We start from the raw sequence: 18,400 nt of genomic DNA, 5'->3' as shown, positions 1-18,400 counted from the left end.
GGAGATGATCCCTGTGACACCCTTTGGAAGTGCATTGAGGTGAAGGGTGCATTGCTGGAAAAGGGAAAAAAAAAAAAACTCTTTAAATCTCTTAGTTTGCGAGTGTGAACGAGCTGAGTGTGCCCGGAGCGTAAATGCGAACGAAAGTAAGTGTGTGACTTGTTTTTCAGTGACTTTGGATTCAGAGAGTTTGGAAGGGAGGACTTTGGACTGAATTGCTGTCTGTATTTCATTAATTCTTTACTTTTCTTTTTACTTAACATTCTGTCTATTGCAATCCCCATTAGGAAATGAGCTCCATTATTGACAATGCTATCCAGTGTACATCTTGCCACATGTATGTATTCCTTGAACAGTCGGTCGGGGTTGCTTACTGCTGCGCGAGATGTGTGCACGTTGTGCGTTTGGAAGCCCAGATACTGGATCTAAATGAGCAGCTGGCAACACTGAGATCCATTGACAACATGGAAAGGAGTCTGCTGCTCACTGAGCAGCAGCTCACTGGGGTAGATGTGGGGGAGGGTGGTAGTCAGGAGCTGCAGGACAGTGAGGTCGCTAGTTGGGTGACAGTTAGAAGGGGTGGTAGAGGGAAGAGTGCCAGGGAGGCTAGTCCTGATCTGGCACACCCCAATAAGTTTGCAAAGTTGGCAGATGAGGGGAGTGACGGTACAGGGGTAGCACTACTGCAGCAAGGCATGTCCCCTGAAAGCCGGAGGAGTGTCAGCTCCAGTAAAGAGGGAAATAGGAGAGTAGGGCAGGCCAGGCAGGTGCTGGTAGTGGGGGACTCAATTATTAGGGGAACAGATAGGACAATCGGTCACAAAGACAGGGATCGTCGAACAGTGTGCTGCCTACCTGGCGCTCGAGTCCGGCACATCGCTGATCGGGTTGACAGATTACTGGGAGGGGCTGGTGAGGACCCAGCGGTCATGGTGCACATTGGCACAAATGACAAAGTTAGAGGTAGGTGGAAGGTCCTTAAAGATGATTTCAGGGAATTAGGCTGCAAGCTGAAAGCAAGGACCTCCAAGGTGGTATTCTCTGAAATACTACCGGTACTACGTGCACTACCAGTACTAAGTGCCACGCCAGAGAGGCAACGGGAGATTAGGGAGATAAATAAGTGGCTCAAGAACTGGTGTAGGAAGGAGGGATTTGGGTTCCTGGAGAACTGGGCCGACTTCTCAGTTGGCTACAGACTCTACCCTAGGGACCGGCTGCACCTTAATGGGGAGGGTGCAGCTGTGCTGAGGGAGAAAATGGCTAGAAGGTTGGAGGAGTGTTTAAACTAGGGATAGGGGGGAGGGTATTCATTTTATAGGTGGGGAAGATAGTGCAAATAGTGACCTGGGCACAAATAAAGAAATTGGGGGTGGGGTTAGAACAGTCAATAAAGTAAGAAGGAATAGAGGTACAGAGAGATACATAGAATGCATGTACACTAATGCCAGAAGCCTCACCAACAAAATGGAGGAATTAGAATTAATTTTGTTGGAAAATAATTATGACATGGTAGGGATATCTGAGACGTGGCTGGACGAGAGCCATGACTGGGCAGTTAATTTACAGGGCTATAGTCTGTTCAGAAATGACCATACAAACAAGCGAGGGGGGGTGTGTTTATATGTAAAATCATCCTTAAAACCTGTCTTGCGGGAGGATATATGTGAATCTAATGAAAATGTAGAGTCCCTGTGGGTGGAGATAAGGGGAGGGGGAAAAAATAAATTACTGATAGGGTTTTGTTATAAGTCTCCAAAAATAATGGAAGTAGCGGAGAATATCCTCGTAAAGCAAATAGATGAAGCAGCGACTCAAGGAGAAGTCATTAAGTCATTATTATGGGAGACTTCAACTACCCTGAAATACATTGGGGGACAGAAGCATGTAGTTCAAGCAAAGGTAATAGGTTTTAGACAACTATGAGAGACAATTACCTTTCACAACTGGTTCAGGACCCAGCAAGAAGGGGGGCATTGCTAGACCTAATATTAACCAATAGGCCAGACCGCATATCAAATATACGAGTTGGGGGTCACTTGGGTAATAGTGATCACAAAATAATACGTTTTCATGTAACCTTTAATAAGATGTGTAGTAGAGGGGTTACAAGGACACTAAACTTCAGGAAGGCAAATTTCCAACGGTTAAGAGATGATCTTAGTACAATAAACTGGGACGATATCCTGAGACATAAAGCTACACAAAGCAAATGGGAGACATTTATTAACATCCTGAATAGGACCTGTGCACAATATATACCCTTTGGGAATAAACATGCTAGAAATAGGAGGAAACCACTATGGCTAAATAGAGCTGTAAGGGGCGCAATAAGTGACAAAAAGAAAGCATTTAGAGAACTAAAGCAAGTAGGTAATGAGGCATTAAATAAATATAGAAAATGAAATAAATTATGTAAAAAACAAATCAAGGCAGCAAAGATTGAGGCAGAGAGAATCATTGCCAGAGAAAGTAAAAATAACCCCAAAATATTCTTTAACTACATAAATAGTAAAAAACTAAAAAATGATAGTGTTGGCCCCCATAAAAATAGTCTGGGTGAAATGGTGGATAAGGATGAGGAAAAAGCCAGTATGCTAAATGATTTTTTTTTAACCGTATTTACACAAGAAAATTGCATGACAGAAAACATGATTAGTGATAACAAAAATTTTCCATTAAATGTCACTTTCTTAACCCAGCAGGAAGTACGGCGGCGTCTAAAAATCACTAAAGTTGACAAATCCCCGGGCCCGGATGGGATACACCCGCGAGTACTGCAGGAATTAAGTAATGTCATAGATAGACCATTATTTTTAATCTTTAAAGATTCCATAATAACAGGGTCTGTACCACACGACTGGCGTATAGCAAATGTGGTGCCAATATTCAAAAAGGGGACAAAAACTGAACTTGGAAATTATAGGCCGGTAAGCTTAACCTCTACTGTGGGTAAAATCCTGGAGGGTTTCCTAAGAGATGCTATAATAGAGTATCTGAAGACGAATAACCTCATGACCCAATATCAACATTGGTTTACGAGGGACCGTTCCTGTCAAACTAATCTGATCAGTTTTTATGAGGAGGCAAGTTCTGGACTGAACCAAGGAAATGCAGTGGATGTTGTGTATATGGACTTTTCAAAAGCTTTTGATACGGTTCCACACAAAAGGTTGACACATAAAATGAGAACAATGGGGATAGGGGAAAATATATGTATGTGGGTTAAGAATTGGCTCAGTGATAGGAAACAAAGGGTGGTTATTAATGGAAAACACTCAGACTGGGTCTCAGTTAACAGTGGGGTACCACAGGGGTCAGTATTGGGCCCCCTTCTTTTTAACATATTTATTAATGACCTTGTAGGGGGCATACAGAGTAATATTTCAATATTTGCAGATGACACTAAACTCTGCAGGGTAATCAATACAGAGGAGGACAATTTTATATTACAGGAGGATCTATGTAAACTAGAAGCTTGGGCTGATAAATGGCAAATGAGCTTTAATGGGGATAAATGTACGGTAATGCACTTGGGCAGAGGAAATAAAATGTATAATTATATGCTTAATTGTAAAACACTGGGCAAAACTGTCACTGAAAAAGACCTGGGTGTATTGGTGGACGACAAGCTCACGTTTAGTGGCCAGTGTCAGGCTGCTGCTGCAAAGGCAAATAAAATAATGGGATGCATTAAAAGAGGCATAGATGCTCATGAGGAGAACATAATTTTACCTCTATACAAGTCATTAGTGCGACCACACTTAGAATACTGTGTAGAGTTCTGGTCTCCGGTGTATAAGAAAGACATAGCTGAACTAGAGCGGGTGCAGAGAAGAGCGACCAAGGTTATTAGAGGACTGGGGGGTCTGCAATACCAAGACAGGTTATTACACTTGGGGTTATTTACTGTGGAAAAAAGAAGGCTTAGGGGTGATCTTATTACTATGTACAAGTATATGAGGGGACAGTACAAAGACCTTTCTACTGATCTTTTTACTCTGAGGCCTGAGACGGGGACAAGGGGGCATCTTCTACGTCTGGAGGAAAGAAGGTTTAATCATAATCACAGACGGGGATTCTTTACTGTAAGAGCAGTGAGACTATGGAACTCTCTGCCGCATGATGTTGTAATGAGTGATTCACTGTTAAAATTTAAGAAGGGCCTGGATGCCTTTCTTGAAAAGTATAATATTACAGGTCATATATACTAGATTCCTTGATAGGGCGTTGATCCAGGGAACTAGTCTGATAGTCGTATGGAGTCGGGAAGGAATTTTTTTCCCCAATGTGGAGCTTAGTGTTTGCCACATGGGTTTTTTTTTACCTTCCTCTGGATCAACATGTTAGGCTATGGGTTGAACTAGATGGACTTAGTCTTCCTTCAACCTTAAAAACTATGTTACTATGCTACCATTTCTTCCAGTCTTTATCTTTCCGCCTGACAATACTCTGCACTGTTAGTTCAGGAACTCCTGAACTGTGTTAACCCCTCTAGTTGTTGGATGCTTCTGGAGCACAACACTTCCTGTCTCCTGTGCTTGTGTTACTTCTAATAGTTGCTGAATGCTTTTAAATAAACAGCGCTACTTCTGAATGTCACACTCTGCAGCAGCACTACTTCTGCATGTCATATTATGTTTGCACTACGTTAATATTTCCCTTTTCAGATAATGTACAGAGGCTTGCGAAAGTATTCACCACATTGGCATTTTTGGTATTTTGTTACCTCAAAACCTGGAATTTAACTATTTTTTATTCAGAGTTTGCATCAGTTCATGTAAAGAACATGCCTACAACTGTGAACATTTGGTTTTCTTTTTCTTGTGAAGCAAACAACAAATAGGACAAAATAACTGAAAACTTCAGCGTGCATAACTCTTCTACCCCCTAAAATCAATAGCTTGTAGAGCCTCATTTTGCGGCAATTACGGCTGCAAGTCGCTTTGGATAAGTCTCTATGAGCTTTCCACATCTTGCAACTGGGATTTTTGCCCATTCCTCAAGGCAATATTGCCCCAGCTCCTTCAAATTAGATGGTTACCACAGATTCTCAATTGAATTAAGGTCTGGGCTTTGACTAGGCCACTCCAAAATATTTACACATTTCCCATTAAACCACCCGAGTGTTGCTTAAGCAGTATGCTTTGGGTCATTGTCTTGTTAGAAGGTGAACCTCTGTCCCAGTCTCAAATCACTGACAGACTGAAAGAGGTTTTGCTCAAGAATATCCCTGTATTTCGCACCATCCATCTTCCCCTCGACTCAGACCATTTTCCCGGTCCATGCTGCTGAAAAACATCCCCACAGCATAATGCTGCCACCACCATATTTCACTGTGGGGATGGTGTTCTTGGATTGATGAGCTGTGTTGGTTTGGTGCCAGACGTAGCGTTTACCTTGGTGGCCAAAAAGTTAAATTTTGGTGTCATCTGAACACAGGACCTTCCTCCAAACATTTGGAGAGTCTCCCACACATCTTTTGGCAAATTCAAAACAAGCCTTACAATTTTTGTAAGGAAAGGCTTTTTTTCTGCCCTCTCTTCCATAAAGGCCACCTCTATGGAGTGTACGGCTTTTTGTGGTCATATATACAAATACTCGAGTCTCTGCTTGAGAACTCTGCAGCACCCCCAGGGTTACCTTTGGTCTCTGTGCTGTCTCTCTGATTAATGCCCTCCTTGCCAGGGCTGAGTTTTGGTGGGCGGCCCTCTTTTGGCAGGTTTGTTGTGGTACCATGTTCTTTCCATTCGATGATTATGGATTTGATGGTGCCCCGGGGGATCATCAGAGATTGGGATATTTTTCTTTTTATAACCCAACCTTTACTTGTACTTCTCAACAACTTTGTCTCTGAATTGTTTGGAGATCTCCTTGGTATTCATGGTGTTGTTTGGTTAGTGGTGCCTCTTGCGTAATGGTGTTGCAGCTTCTGTGGCCTTTCAGAAAAGGTAAAGTGTATATACTGACAGACACTTAGATTGCACACAGGTGGGCTTCCTTTCAATAAGCATGTGACTTATGAAGGTAATTGCTTGCACCAGAAATTTTTCAGGAGCTTCATAGCAAAAGGGGTGAAAACATACTGTATGCACATGCCAATTTTTAGTTATTTGATCCCTTACATTTAATTTATGCCTATATTTTTCTCACTTCACTTCACCAACTAGGACTACTTAGTACTGATGTATCACACACAAAACCGGATTACAAAAATATTTAAACACAGGTTGTAACGTAACAAAGTAGGTAAAAAGCCAAGGGGGTGAATACTTATGCAAACCACTGTACATGAGAATTCAGTACAAAGAAGTGGTTTATATCTGCACAAAGTGATGGACTTATTATGTTCTGTCATTAGGTGGTTGCTATGGATTAATAAAGTAGCCCTGCTTTCCATATACGGCCATAAGGTCACATGTAGAGATGTTTGGCGCTCGGGAGGACAGAGAGAGAGAGACAATTTTCCTGCTCCAGAATTTGGGTCCTTATACATTTCAATGGCTTCGGGTTCATTTTCAAGTTCGGTTACAGTTCTGGTACACGAACTGAACTTGGACATAAAGTTTGGTCGGGTACCAGAACCTGAACTTCCACAAGTCCACTCATCCCTAGTTACATGGTTAAACCACATGACCTGTTTCTGGGCCTAGCAGTGAAGAGGAGGAGACATTTTGTGTGTGAGTGAATCGTCCTGAAGAAGCTGAAGGAGCAGGTAGGAAAGCGGCTATAGCTCCTATACATGAGGGTTCAGGTAGGAGAGCGGCCATAGCTCCTATACAGTAGTGTTCAAAATAATAGTAGTGTGTTCAAAAACATCAAAAACATGGGTTAACCACAAAATCTTTATACTAGTTTTTATTTCCATGCATTGGGAACATTGCACACTGTTCTCTAATTCAAAACATGAAGAGAAATGTATATCATTTTTAACTACTTTACAGAAAATAACAAAAAATGAACATTGGGCTGTTCAAAAAAATAGCAGTGTCTGCATTTGTCTTTACAAACTCACAATATGTACTCTCTTTTTTTTAGGATTTAGCATTCCTATGAATCACTAACCTAATATTTAGTTGTATAACCACAGTTTTTTAGAACTGCTTCAAATTCTTGTTGCATAGAGTAAACCAACTTCTGGCACCTGTCAACTGTTATTCCAGCTCAGGATGCTTTAACTACATCCCACAATTTTTTGACATGTGGTAATATAATTTATACCAAAAACGGTGATTAATCTGGTTAGTCATATTGGACTGCTATTATTTTGAACACTACTTGCCTCAGAAACTGCATTTTTTATGTCACCCCACAAATGTTCTATCAGATTAAGGTCTGGGGATTGGGCTGGCCACTCCATAACCTCAATTTTATTGGAATGGAACCAAGATTTTGCTCACTTACTGGCGTGTTTAGGGTCTTTGTCTTGTTGAAACACCTAATTCAAGGGCATATCCTCTTCAGCGTAAGGCAACATGACCTCTTCAAGTATTTTAATAAATGGAAACTGGTCCATGATCCCTGGTATTTGGTAAATAGTTCCGGCACCATAGTAAGAGAAACATGTCCATATAATGATGCTTGCACCACCATGCTTCACTGTCTTCAGAGTGTACTATGGCTTGAATGCAGAGTTTGGGGGTAGTCTGACGAACTGTTTGCAGCCCTTGAACCCAAAAAGAACAATTTTACTTTCATCAGTCTACAAAATATTTCTCCATTTCTCTTTAGGCCAGTTGATGTGTTCTTTGGAAAATTGTATCCGCTTCAGTAGATGTCTTGTTTAACAGTGGGACTTTGCGGGGACTTCTTGCTAAGAAATTAGCTTCCCACAGGCGTCTTCTAACTGTCACAGTACTTACAGGTAACTTGAGACTGTCTTTGATCATCCTGGTGCTGATCATTGGCTGAGCCTTTGCCATTCTGGCTATTCTTCGATCCATTCGAATAATAGTCTTCCGTTTTCTTCCACGTCTCGCTGGTTTTGCTTCCCATTTTGAAGAACTGGAGATCATTTTAGCTGAACAGCCGATCATTGTCTGCACTTCTTTAAAAGTTTTACCCTCTCCAATCAACTTTTTAATCAGAGTACGCCGTTCTTCTGAACAATGTTTCGAACGACCCATATTTCTCAGGCTTTCAAGAAGAAATGCATGTACAACATGTGCTGGCTTCACCCTTACATAAGGGCCACCAGATTCACACCTGTTTCTTTACAGAATTATTGACCTAATTGAATTCCACACTGCTATTATTTTGAACACACCCCCGTACAATTAATTATTCAATACACAGATTCAAAAACCTGCAGATCATGAATGCCGAGTCTGGTGGTTTTCTTAGAATCTACTGCACCAACTGGTAAATTGTTTGACATGTGGTAATATAATTTATACCAAAAATGGTGATTAATTTGGTTAGTCATATTGGACTGCAATTATTTTGAACATTACTGTATATGAAGGAGCAGGTAGGAGAGCAGCCATAGCTCCTATATATTAGGGAGCAAGTAGGAAAGCAGCCATAGCTCCTATATATTAGGAAGCAAGTAGGAAAGCAGCCATAGCTCCTATATATGAAGGAGCAGGTAGGAGAGCGGCCATAGCTCCTATATATTTGGAAGCAAGTAGGAAAGCAGCCATAGCTCCTATATATGAAGGAGCAGGTAGGAGAGCGCCCATAGCTTCTATATATGAGGGAACAGTTGGGGGAGCGGCCCTAGATCCTATATTTGAAGGCGCAGGTAGGAGAGCGGCCATAGCTCCTATATATTTGGAAGCAAGTAGGAAAGCAGCCATAGCTCCTATATATGAAGGAGCAGGTAGGAGAGCGCCCATAGCTTCTATATATGAGGGAACAGTTGGGGGAGCGGCCCTAGATCCTATATTTGAAGGCGCAGGTAAGAGAATGATCATAGCTCCTATATATGAGGGAGCAGGTAGGAGAGCGGCCATAGCTCATATATATGAGGGAACAGGTAGGATAGCAGGTAGGGGATTGGCCCTATCTCCTATATATGAGGGAGCAGGTAGGAGAGCAGCCATAGCTCCTATATATGAGGGAGCAGGTAGGAGAGCGGCGATAGCTCATATATATGAAGGAGCAGGTAAGAGAGCAGGTAGGGGAGCGGCCCTATCTCCTATATATGAGGGAGCAGATAGGGGAGCAGCCATAGCTCCTATATATGAGGAAGCAAGTAGGAAAGCGACCATAGCTCCTATATATGAAGGAGCAGGTAGGAGACCGGCCATAGCTTCTATATATGAGAGAGCAAGTAGGGGAGCAGCCCTAGCTCCTATATTGAGGGAGCATGTAGGAGAGGGGCTATAGCTTCTATATATGAAAGAGCAGGAACAAAAGAGGCCATAGCTCCTATATATGAAGGAGCAGGAAGGAGAGCGACCATAGCTCCTATATATGAAGGAGCAAGTAGGAGAGCGGCCATAGCTCCTGTATATGAGGGAGCAGGTAGGAGAGCAGCCATAGCTCCTGTATATGAGGGAGCAGGTAGGAGAGCAGCCATAGCTCCTGTATATGAGGGAGCAGGTAGGAGAGCAGCCATAGCTCCTGTATATGAGGGAGCAGGTAGGAGAGCAGCCATAGCTCCTGTATATGAAGGACCACAGCCTCAGCTGCAGCAGTTGTGAGATAAGGATCGTGCAGACAAGCAGAAAGAGGAATAATTGCACTTGATATATATCTACATTACTATACTGGATAGTAACTGTGATTACTGCATAGGAATTAAGTTTGTATACAAGCCACATTAATCTTGATGTACCTGTGTATTATTGCAACAAGTAAATGTTAACAGCCCCTCTGGACTCCCTTTTTCTGGACTATTTGGAATGTACCACTTTATACCACAGTACCAGGGAGCAGTGGTTAATTAAGTGCACAATGGCATCACAAACTTTATTTTCTTTTTGTCACTGCCATGGTAAAGTGGTAACTTCCACACACCACATGGTACATGACATTATATATGCACTTATACAGAGCAGCCTTGTAAATAGTACTATTGTTCTGTCACAGCATGTTGGTAATATATGAGCACCAAATGGCGGTATGTTGATTTTAAGGTACTGTTACTAAGACACTGTATAGTACGGTATTTTTGCAATCAATGGCGTGGTCAACAGTGTAAATTGTTATTTGCCCAGCATTATTTTATACCATGGTGCACAAACGCTTTGAATTAGACAATATATGGCAGGCGAATTTGTAGACTGAATGGCTGTATACTGGATGGTGGAGGGCAGCAACAGAAGGAAACACACATGGCATCGTCCAACGTAAGATTTACCCTGATAACAACTAGTGTTGAGCCACCCCCGTAGTGTTCGAGTTCGGTTCAGTTCGTCGAACACCCGTGTGTTCGCCGAACTGTTCGTCGAACTGTTCGTCGAACACCTTCGAACACCGTTAAAACCAATGGCAGGCAAACAAAAACACATAGAAACACATAGAAAACACCTTCAAAGGTGTCCAGAAGCTGACAAACTGCTCAGAAGACATAACTAACACATGGAAAAGTGACAAGTACATATAGTCATGCGAAAAGAAAAGAGGTGGAGGAGTAAAAGGAGGGGGAGACACAGATATAGGCATGTCATGCCCTTCTAAAATCCAAAAAGTGAGAAGCCGACACGGCCAGTCCGTTCCTGCCCGTGCCACCTCCGTGTCGCCGGGTTTGTGCCAGAGCCGCGGTGGACCCTGACGGCCAGCCCCCCTCTCTCAATACTGGTGCCTGTCCGCTGGTGGGTCGAGCGAGCCCCCCTGTGGTGGAGGCAGCTCTAAGCTTTTTAATTTAAATTGTCTCTCTAATTTGAATGAATACACTTTAAATCCATTTACAAGGATCTATTGGGGGGCAAGTCTCATGCCAGCAGCCGCGGTAATTCCAGCTCCAGTAGCGTCCACTAAAGCTGCTGCAGTTAAAAAGCTTTTATAAGGATCGAGCTCGGCTGTCCACCGCAAGGCATCCTACTGCCAGTCCCAGCCCCTATGCCTTGGGGTGCCTCCTGATGCTCTTCACTGAGTATCCCGTGGTCCCGAAGCATTTCCTTTGAAAAAATGAAGTGTCCAAACTACAGGTGGTGTAGCTTGCTTAACAGCCGGGATAATCCGCTGACTAGCAGACCCTGCTACTAGGCACAAAGTATTTCCTGGGCTAGATGCAGTTAAAAATTTGTAATTAGATACTCTCGTTGGATGCTGAGAAAGCATTCCATAGAGTCTCCTGGCACGCCATATATGATTCTCTTAAAAAGCTTGGGGTAGGGGTCTAGGGGACCCTTTTATAGCCAAAATCACGGCCCTGTATCGCAATACGTCACCTAGGCTGAAGATAAATGGAACTGTAGCACCCTGAGGGCTCGGTTGCTACAGAGGTATTGCACCTCACCCAGAGGTGTGATATCTCACTCTCAGGTAAGGATGTAGTGTGGATCAGGACCCGACACCTGCATGCATTACACCACATTGCCGTGGGGCAGGGCGACCAATATGCCCCTGAGATGGGCACGACAGTCCCTGTCCCTGGCTGGAGTGGGGGGAGGGAACACTGAGGAAGGGGAACCCTGTAGTGCAGGAGCAGGGAGGAAGCAGTTCCTGGGTGCATTGAGAAGGGAGTATAAAAGGTGGGCACCATCTTAGTTCAGTGCAGAGAAGTCTGAGCAGAAGTGGCAGGGAGCAGGGGCTCTGCATGAGCTCTGCTCCGGAGGCGGGCCTAGTAACAGAGGCCCAGGCCTGGAAGAGGGAGAAGGAAGGAAGAGGAGCGGAGAAGGCTCCAGGAACGAGGAACGAAGGGATCTCAGGGGTGCGGACGGGCGAGTCGCCACCGCACGCCAGAATCCACCTGCGTGGAGGGGTCAGGCCAAAGGGGGAGACCGGTCCCCGAAACTAGTGGAGGCAGGAAACGACCCTCAGCTAGAAACAGGAGGCTGTGACATTTTATGTGGTGCAGCCCCTCGCTACACCCGCTAGGAAGGCACCACATAGGGTCAGGGAAACTGGCGCCAAGTTTACCAAGAGGAGGCCCGAGGCAGCCGGACAGAAGGGTTGGTAAGAAAGGCCAGACAAAGGACACACAAAGGGGGTCCTGTGAAGCGCTCCAAAGTTATCTGGGAGTTGTCTGAGCCCCTCACCTGGTGAGCACAGTACGACGTGGGCAGCCGTTACCTGCAGACGTGGTCTGGATAATAAGAACTGTGAGTAAAGGCCCTGGACTGCATCACTGACTCCGTGTCATTACTGCTGCTGCCCTGCACCATCACCCCCATCCTCCGCATACACTGCCCTGAGGCTATACTCCTCCCGTGGGGAGTTATGCTACGCTCTGCTGCACCCACAACACCAGCCTCAGCGGTCTGCCCTGGAGCGGCGGTTCACTCTGACAGCAATCCACGGGTGGCGTAGTCGGACATTTAAACATCAAAACCACATAAATAGTTCCGCCACTGGTTTGACCGCCCTGAGCCACGGAACCGGGTCGCCGCCACGGAGACTACAACCACCAGCATCCACCAAAAAGGGTCCGGCTCCGGGTGTCCCAAGGCCCAGGGGGCGCGTCAGAACATTTTCATCACCTTTCACAATCACCAATGGGACAAGGCAGGGATGTTCTCTGTCCCCTCTCTTATACATCCTAGTGACGGAGCACCTGCTCTCATCAATTCGCCATAACCCCAATATTAGGTGGATTGAGGTGGGAGGCACCGAGTACAAGTGCTCTCTATTTGCTGATGATGTCCTAGTATATATCACTCAATCACATATATCCATCCATGCTGTTATGGCTGAAATAGATCACTTTGTTACATGGTCAAATTTTAAAATCAATGCAGCGAAGTCTGAGGCCCTCGATGTCTCCCTCCCCAAATCCATATAGGATTCCATCCAGTCCAACTTTCCCTTTGCCTGGCCCTCACAGGGTATCAAATACTTAGGAATTCCTATTCATAGAGACCTCTCCCATCTATGTTATCTTAATTTTGGGCCCTTTATTGAACAACTCCATACAGACCACGGTTGGCAAGTTAGAACTGTAAGATTTACTACGTGAACCACTGGTGTTTTGTGGAAAAGCACATGTACACTGTGTTCCAAATTATTATGCAAAAAGTGTTTAGGAGTGATAAGGGAAGAATTTGTTTGTTTGTCAGTTAAACTCATTGATGGTGATGTGTGTCAGGGCTCTTTATATCACTGTAAGCAATTGCAGACACCTGTGCTAATTAGTTTGGCAGGTGTGTCCAATGAAAGGCAAGACTACTTAAGAAGGCTGTCTCACATTATTAAGCAGCCTACATTTTCTGCCAAAATGGGAAAGAAAAAGGATGTGTCGGCTGCTGAGAAGCAACAAATTGTGGAGTGTTTAGGTCAAGGCATGACTACAATCAACATTGTGCGATGATCAGGATGAAGTGTCTTGGCAATCAAGAAGTATGTAGCTGATTCACAGTACACACGTGTGCGTGCTGATAAGGGCAAATTGAGGACTCTTTCCTACAGGCAATTACGTCAGGTTGAAAGAGCAGCGGCAAAAAAGCCTTGTCATAGCAGCAGACAAGTTTTTGAAGCCGCTTGTGCCTTCAACGTCCCCCGAACAACAAGATGCAGGGTCCTTCAGAGGTTTGCAGCTGTGCATACGCCATCCTGTCGACCTCCTCTATCCACTTCACACAAGCAGAAACGGCTCCAGTGGGCCAAACATTACATGAAGACTGATTTCAAAACTGTTTTGTTCACGGATGAGTGCCGTGCAGCGCTCGATGGTCCAGATGGATGGAGTGGAGGATGGCTGGTTGATGGACACCCCACGCAAACACGGCTACAGCGCCAACAAGGAGGAGGTGGAGTAATGTTTTGGGCTGGAATCATGGGGAGAGAGATTGTCGGCCCCTTTAGGATCCCTGAAGGCGCTAAAGATGAACTCCATAATGTATGTGGATTTTCTCAAACAGCACTTCCTGCCATGGTTCAAGAAGAAGAACCGTGTATTTCACAGCAAGATCATTTTTCTGCATGATAATGCACCATCTCATGCTGCACATAAAACATCTGCATCTCTGGCTGATATGGGCATAAAAGGGGACAAACTTATGGTGTGACCCCCATGCTCCCCTGACCTCTACCCCATTCAGAACCTTTGGAGCATCATTAAAAGGAGTGTCTATGATGGCGGGAGGCAGTTCACATCTAAGCAACAGCTCTGGGAGGGTATTCTGTCCTCATGCAAAACAATTGAAGCAGAAACCATCCAAAACCTGACAAATTCAATGGACGAGAGAGTTCAGAAGCTCCTTTCGAACAAGGGGTCCTATGTGAAAATGTAACATCACCTAGAATAAAGTTTTGAGTTGAAAACTGTTTGATTTCAGTTTCTAACAACCTGCTAATGCTTATAATTTCAAAAATGACCATTTTTTTGGTCTTTATTAAAATGAAAAGGTTGATCGAAAAGTTTGGGGGATCTAAGAGTGTGGCAACCCAGTAGTCATGATTACTTCGAATTCTGACAATATGAGGGTCATGCTGCAGGTAGTGCAGCAAGAAGGCACTTATGTGTCTTGCGCATCTCGGAGCCCCAAAATTATTTTCCGGGCTAGATGCAGCTAAAAATTATTTTTAATTTTAAATCTGGTGGAGCTTATTATAGATGGCCTAATAGGATCAGTGCTGCACACTGCTACAAAGCCCAAATTATTTTCCAGTCAAGATACAGATAAACATGATTAGTAATTTGAAAGCTTAAAACGATTGGTAGGGTGATTTTAAACAATCATCAAGCTTTTACTCTCCCCAGGATGACACAGGGGTAGAAAAGTCGTTTCGGATCCATGATTTGTTCATCTTTATGAACGTGAGTCTGTCTACATTATCAGTGGAGAGCCGCGTGCGCTTATCTGTCAGCACACCACCAGCAGCGCTGAACACACGTTCAGACAGAACGCTGGCTGCGGGGCATGACAAGATCTCCAAGGCGTAAGTGGCTAGCTCCGGCCATTTATCCAGATTGGAAGCCCAAAAAGAGCAAGGGTCCAGTGACACAGTCGTGGCTTCAATGTTTACTTGGAGATACTCCTGTACCATCGTCTCTAGGCGTTGACTATGTGTCAGACTTCTTGTCTCCTGTGGCCTTGCAAAGGATGGGCTAAAAAAGTGGTGAAATGATTCCGCAAAATTGATGTTACCAGCAGATACTGTGGTTCTGTTATGGTTTGAGTGCTGAACACTTGACGGTCCCACGGTTGGCAAGTTGGAACTGTGAGATTCACTTCGTGCACCACTGGTATTTTGTGGAAAAGCACATGTAAGATTCTGCAACAGTCTCTGCTGATACTCCTGCATGCGTGCATCCCTTTCTATGGCAGGAATAATTTCTGCAAATTTACTTTTGTACCGGGGATCTAACAGTGTGGCAACCCAGTAGTCAGGATTATTTCTAATTCTCACAATTCGAGGGTCATGTTGCAGGTAGTGCAGCAAGAAGGCACTCATGTGTGTTGCGCATCCAGGAGCACCAAGTCCCTGTTGTGTTGGTGGCGAGGTAACAATCATGCTTCCTTCCTCTGTCCTCTCCCCCCAACCTCGCACAACAGAAATGTGATCAAGGTCTCCCTCATCTGATGAGTCTTCCATCAGTTCGTCCTCCACTTCTTCCTGGGCTCCTGCACCTTCCTCACTAGTTTGGCTGCTACCATGCGCCCTGGTAAAACCATCTTCCCCACCCTCACATGCCTGCCGCCTTGGTGCTGCCGACCGTCTGGACCTTGCAGATGTTAGCCCTTCCGCATACAACTCCTCCTCCTCTACTTCCTCCACCTCCTCTTGTGCCACCACCTGACTCCGAATTCTGTTTAACATGTGCTCCAGCATGTAAATCACCGGAATAGTCATGCTGATAATGGCATCGTCAGCACTAAACATCTTCGTCGCCATTTCAAAACTGTGCAGAAGGGTGCATAGGTCCCTGATCTGAGACCACTCCTGCAGCGTGATTTGCCCCACCTCTGAATCTCGTTGGCCCAGGCTATACGTCAGAACGTATTGCACCAGGGCTTGTCGGTGCTGCCACAGTCGCTGCAACATGTGCAGAGTTGAATTCCACCGGGTAGGCACATCGCATTTTAGCCGGTGAAGTGGCAGGCCCAACGACTTCTGTAGAGATGTAAGTCGCTGAGCTGCGGGATGCGAACGGCGGAAGTGAGCACACAGCGACCGTGCCCTCTGCAGAAGGCCATCTAGTCTGGGATAGTGGGCTAAAAATTGCTGGACAACCAGGTTCAACACGTGAGCCATACAAGGCACGTGTGTGACATTGCCCCGGCGAAGGGCCGCACCCAGGTTTGCAGCATTGTCGCACACGGCCTTCCCTGGTTTCAGGTCCAGTGGAGACAACCATTCATTAAATTGGTTCTCCAGAGCTGACCACAACTCCTCAGCTGTGTGACTCACATTTCCCAGACATTTCAATGTAAAAACCGCCTGATGACGTTGAGCCCTACTGCCAGCATAGTAAGGAGGTGTGCAGGATCCCTTCTGCGCAGTTAGAAAGCTTGTGGCATGACCAGACAGGCTTTGGGTGCAGGTGGAAGACCGAGAGGAGGTTGAGGAGGCAGAAGCAGTGGAGGAACTTTGACATAAAGAGGATTGACGCACAACTCGTGGGGACGGCAAGACTTGGACAGCAGCCCCTTGTCCTGCTGTCACCATAGTTACCCAGTGCCCAGTCAGCGACATGTAACGCCCCTGTCCATGCCTACTCGTCCAAGTGTCTGTGGTGAAATGCACCCTGTCACACACAGAGTTTCTCAAAGAAGCGGTGATGTTGTGTGTGACATGCTGGTGGAGCGCAGGCACACCTTTCTTTGAGAAGTAGTGCCGACTGGGCATCTGGTACTGGGGCACTGCGACGGACATAAGGTCTCGAAAATCCTCTGTGTCCACCAGGCGGAAAGGCAGCATTTCTGTAGCCAAGAGCTTGCAGATGGTGAAATTCAACCTCTTAGCTTTCTCATGGCTAGGAGGAAATGGTCTTTTACTTGTCCACATCTGAGGGACCGAGGGCTGGCTATTGTGCTTAGACGGGGTTGATAAGGGTGTCCCCGGCAAACTGCCGGTCTGTGAGGAAGATGCAGGCGGACATGTTAGGTTGCCTTGATCCAAAGGTGGTGCTATCGATGTCGGACAGCGCTCAACACCAGCTGCTGTTACCACCTCCAAAGAAAATGATGACCTGCCAATCACGCTGGCTGTTGCGGGTAAAGAGGTGGCAGGTCTGCGCCCCAAAACAGGTGTGACTGCTGTCCCCCCAGTCACAGAGGATGATGAGGCCGCGGATGCACAAGATATGGCAGACGGTGGTTGGCCCGGCCGGCTAGGCCGCATTGTAGCACACTGAGCTTCCCACTGCAACTTATGCTTCATGTCCATGTGCCGGTTCATGCATGAAGTACTCAAACTATGTATTTTTTGGCCTCTACTTAGCTTTTGCTGACAAATGTTACAGATAACACGAGTTGGGTCATCTTTATCGATCTGAAAAAATGCCCAGGCTATGCAAGGCTTAGCACCCATGCGACCTGAAGAGCCACCACGACTTGTGGTGAGAGGCAGAGTTGTGTTTGAGGATGCAGTTGTTGACGTGCTTCCAGTACTACGTCTCTGTCCAGGAAGGCGCAACCTGACCTCGTCGTCACTAGCATCTTCCTCCACCTCCTCTGCTGACCTCATCTCTTGGCTGACTGTGGGTTGACAGTAAGTGGGATCTCCAACCTCATCATCATCACCCTGTGTGTTATCACACCCGTCGTCCTCAGAGCCAACCTGTTCCTGCCCTGACAAAAAACTAAAGTTGTCGCTCCAATCAGGTATTTGAGTCTTATCATCGTCTTCCTCATTGTCTCCACCAACAGGAGTTACAGTTTGGGAATGAGGGTCTACATTATGGTCAGAACCTTCTGCGTCTGGTCCTGGATCCGACTCATAAAGATTCTGGGCATCAGTGCAGATCATTTCCTCGTCTGGATTCACAGAAGCGCTGGAGTCGACCTCTGATTCCCAGGCTATAGTATGAGTAAACAGCTCTGCAGACTCAACCATCTGTTCTACCTCATACTCAGACGGGCAGCTGGAGATTTGGGAGCTGTGAGGAAGCAAGTGCGATTTGGGTGACACCTTTGAGGACTGGAGTATTTGTGATGTTGAAGTTGATGTGGAGGAGAGCCCACTTAAAGGAGCACTTGATATCCGTTGAAGCACCTGCTGTTTTTGTGCCTCATCTGGAATTTGTAGCGATTGGCGTGGCCGTAAGAAAGGGATCTTATCACATTGTCCGCTAAAATAAGTAGACATTTTAGTTTGGCTGGAAGATGGTCTTTCTTCTGCAGATGTT

General features: G+C 45.4%; 1 protein-coding gene across 1 annotated transcript in view; it reads left to right on the top strand.

Annotated features, from left to right (window-relative positions):
• The window catches only part of LOC141160886 (protein mono-ADP-ribosyltransferase PARP15-like), a 148,726-nt gene that overhangs the window by 732 nt on the left and 129,594 nt on the right, over window positions 1-18,400 (top strand). The gene's annotated exons all lie outside the window — the stretch shown is intronic.

The sequence above is a fragment of the Phyllobates terribilis genome, unplaced genomic scaffold, assembly GCF_046119375.1.
Source record: "Phyllobates terribilis strain yellow unplaced genomic scaffold, ASM4611937v1 Scaffold_9__5_contigs__length_417890890, whole genome shotgun sequence".
NCBI lineage: Eukaryota > Metazoa > Chordata > Amphibia > Anura > Dendrobatidae > Phyllobates > Phyllobates terribilis.
The sequence above is the reverse complement of the archived record's forward strand: the minus strand, read 5'-3'. Positions and strand labels throughout refer to the sequence as shown.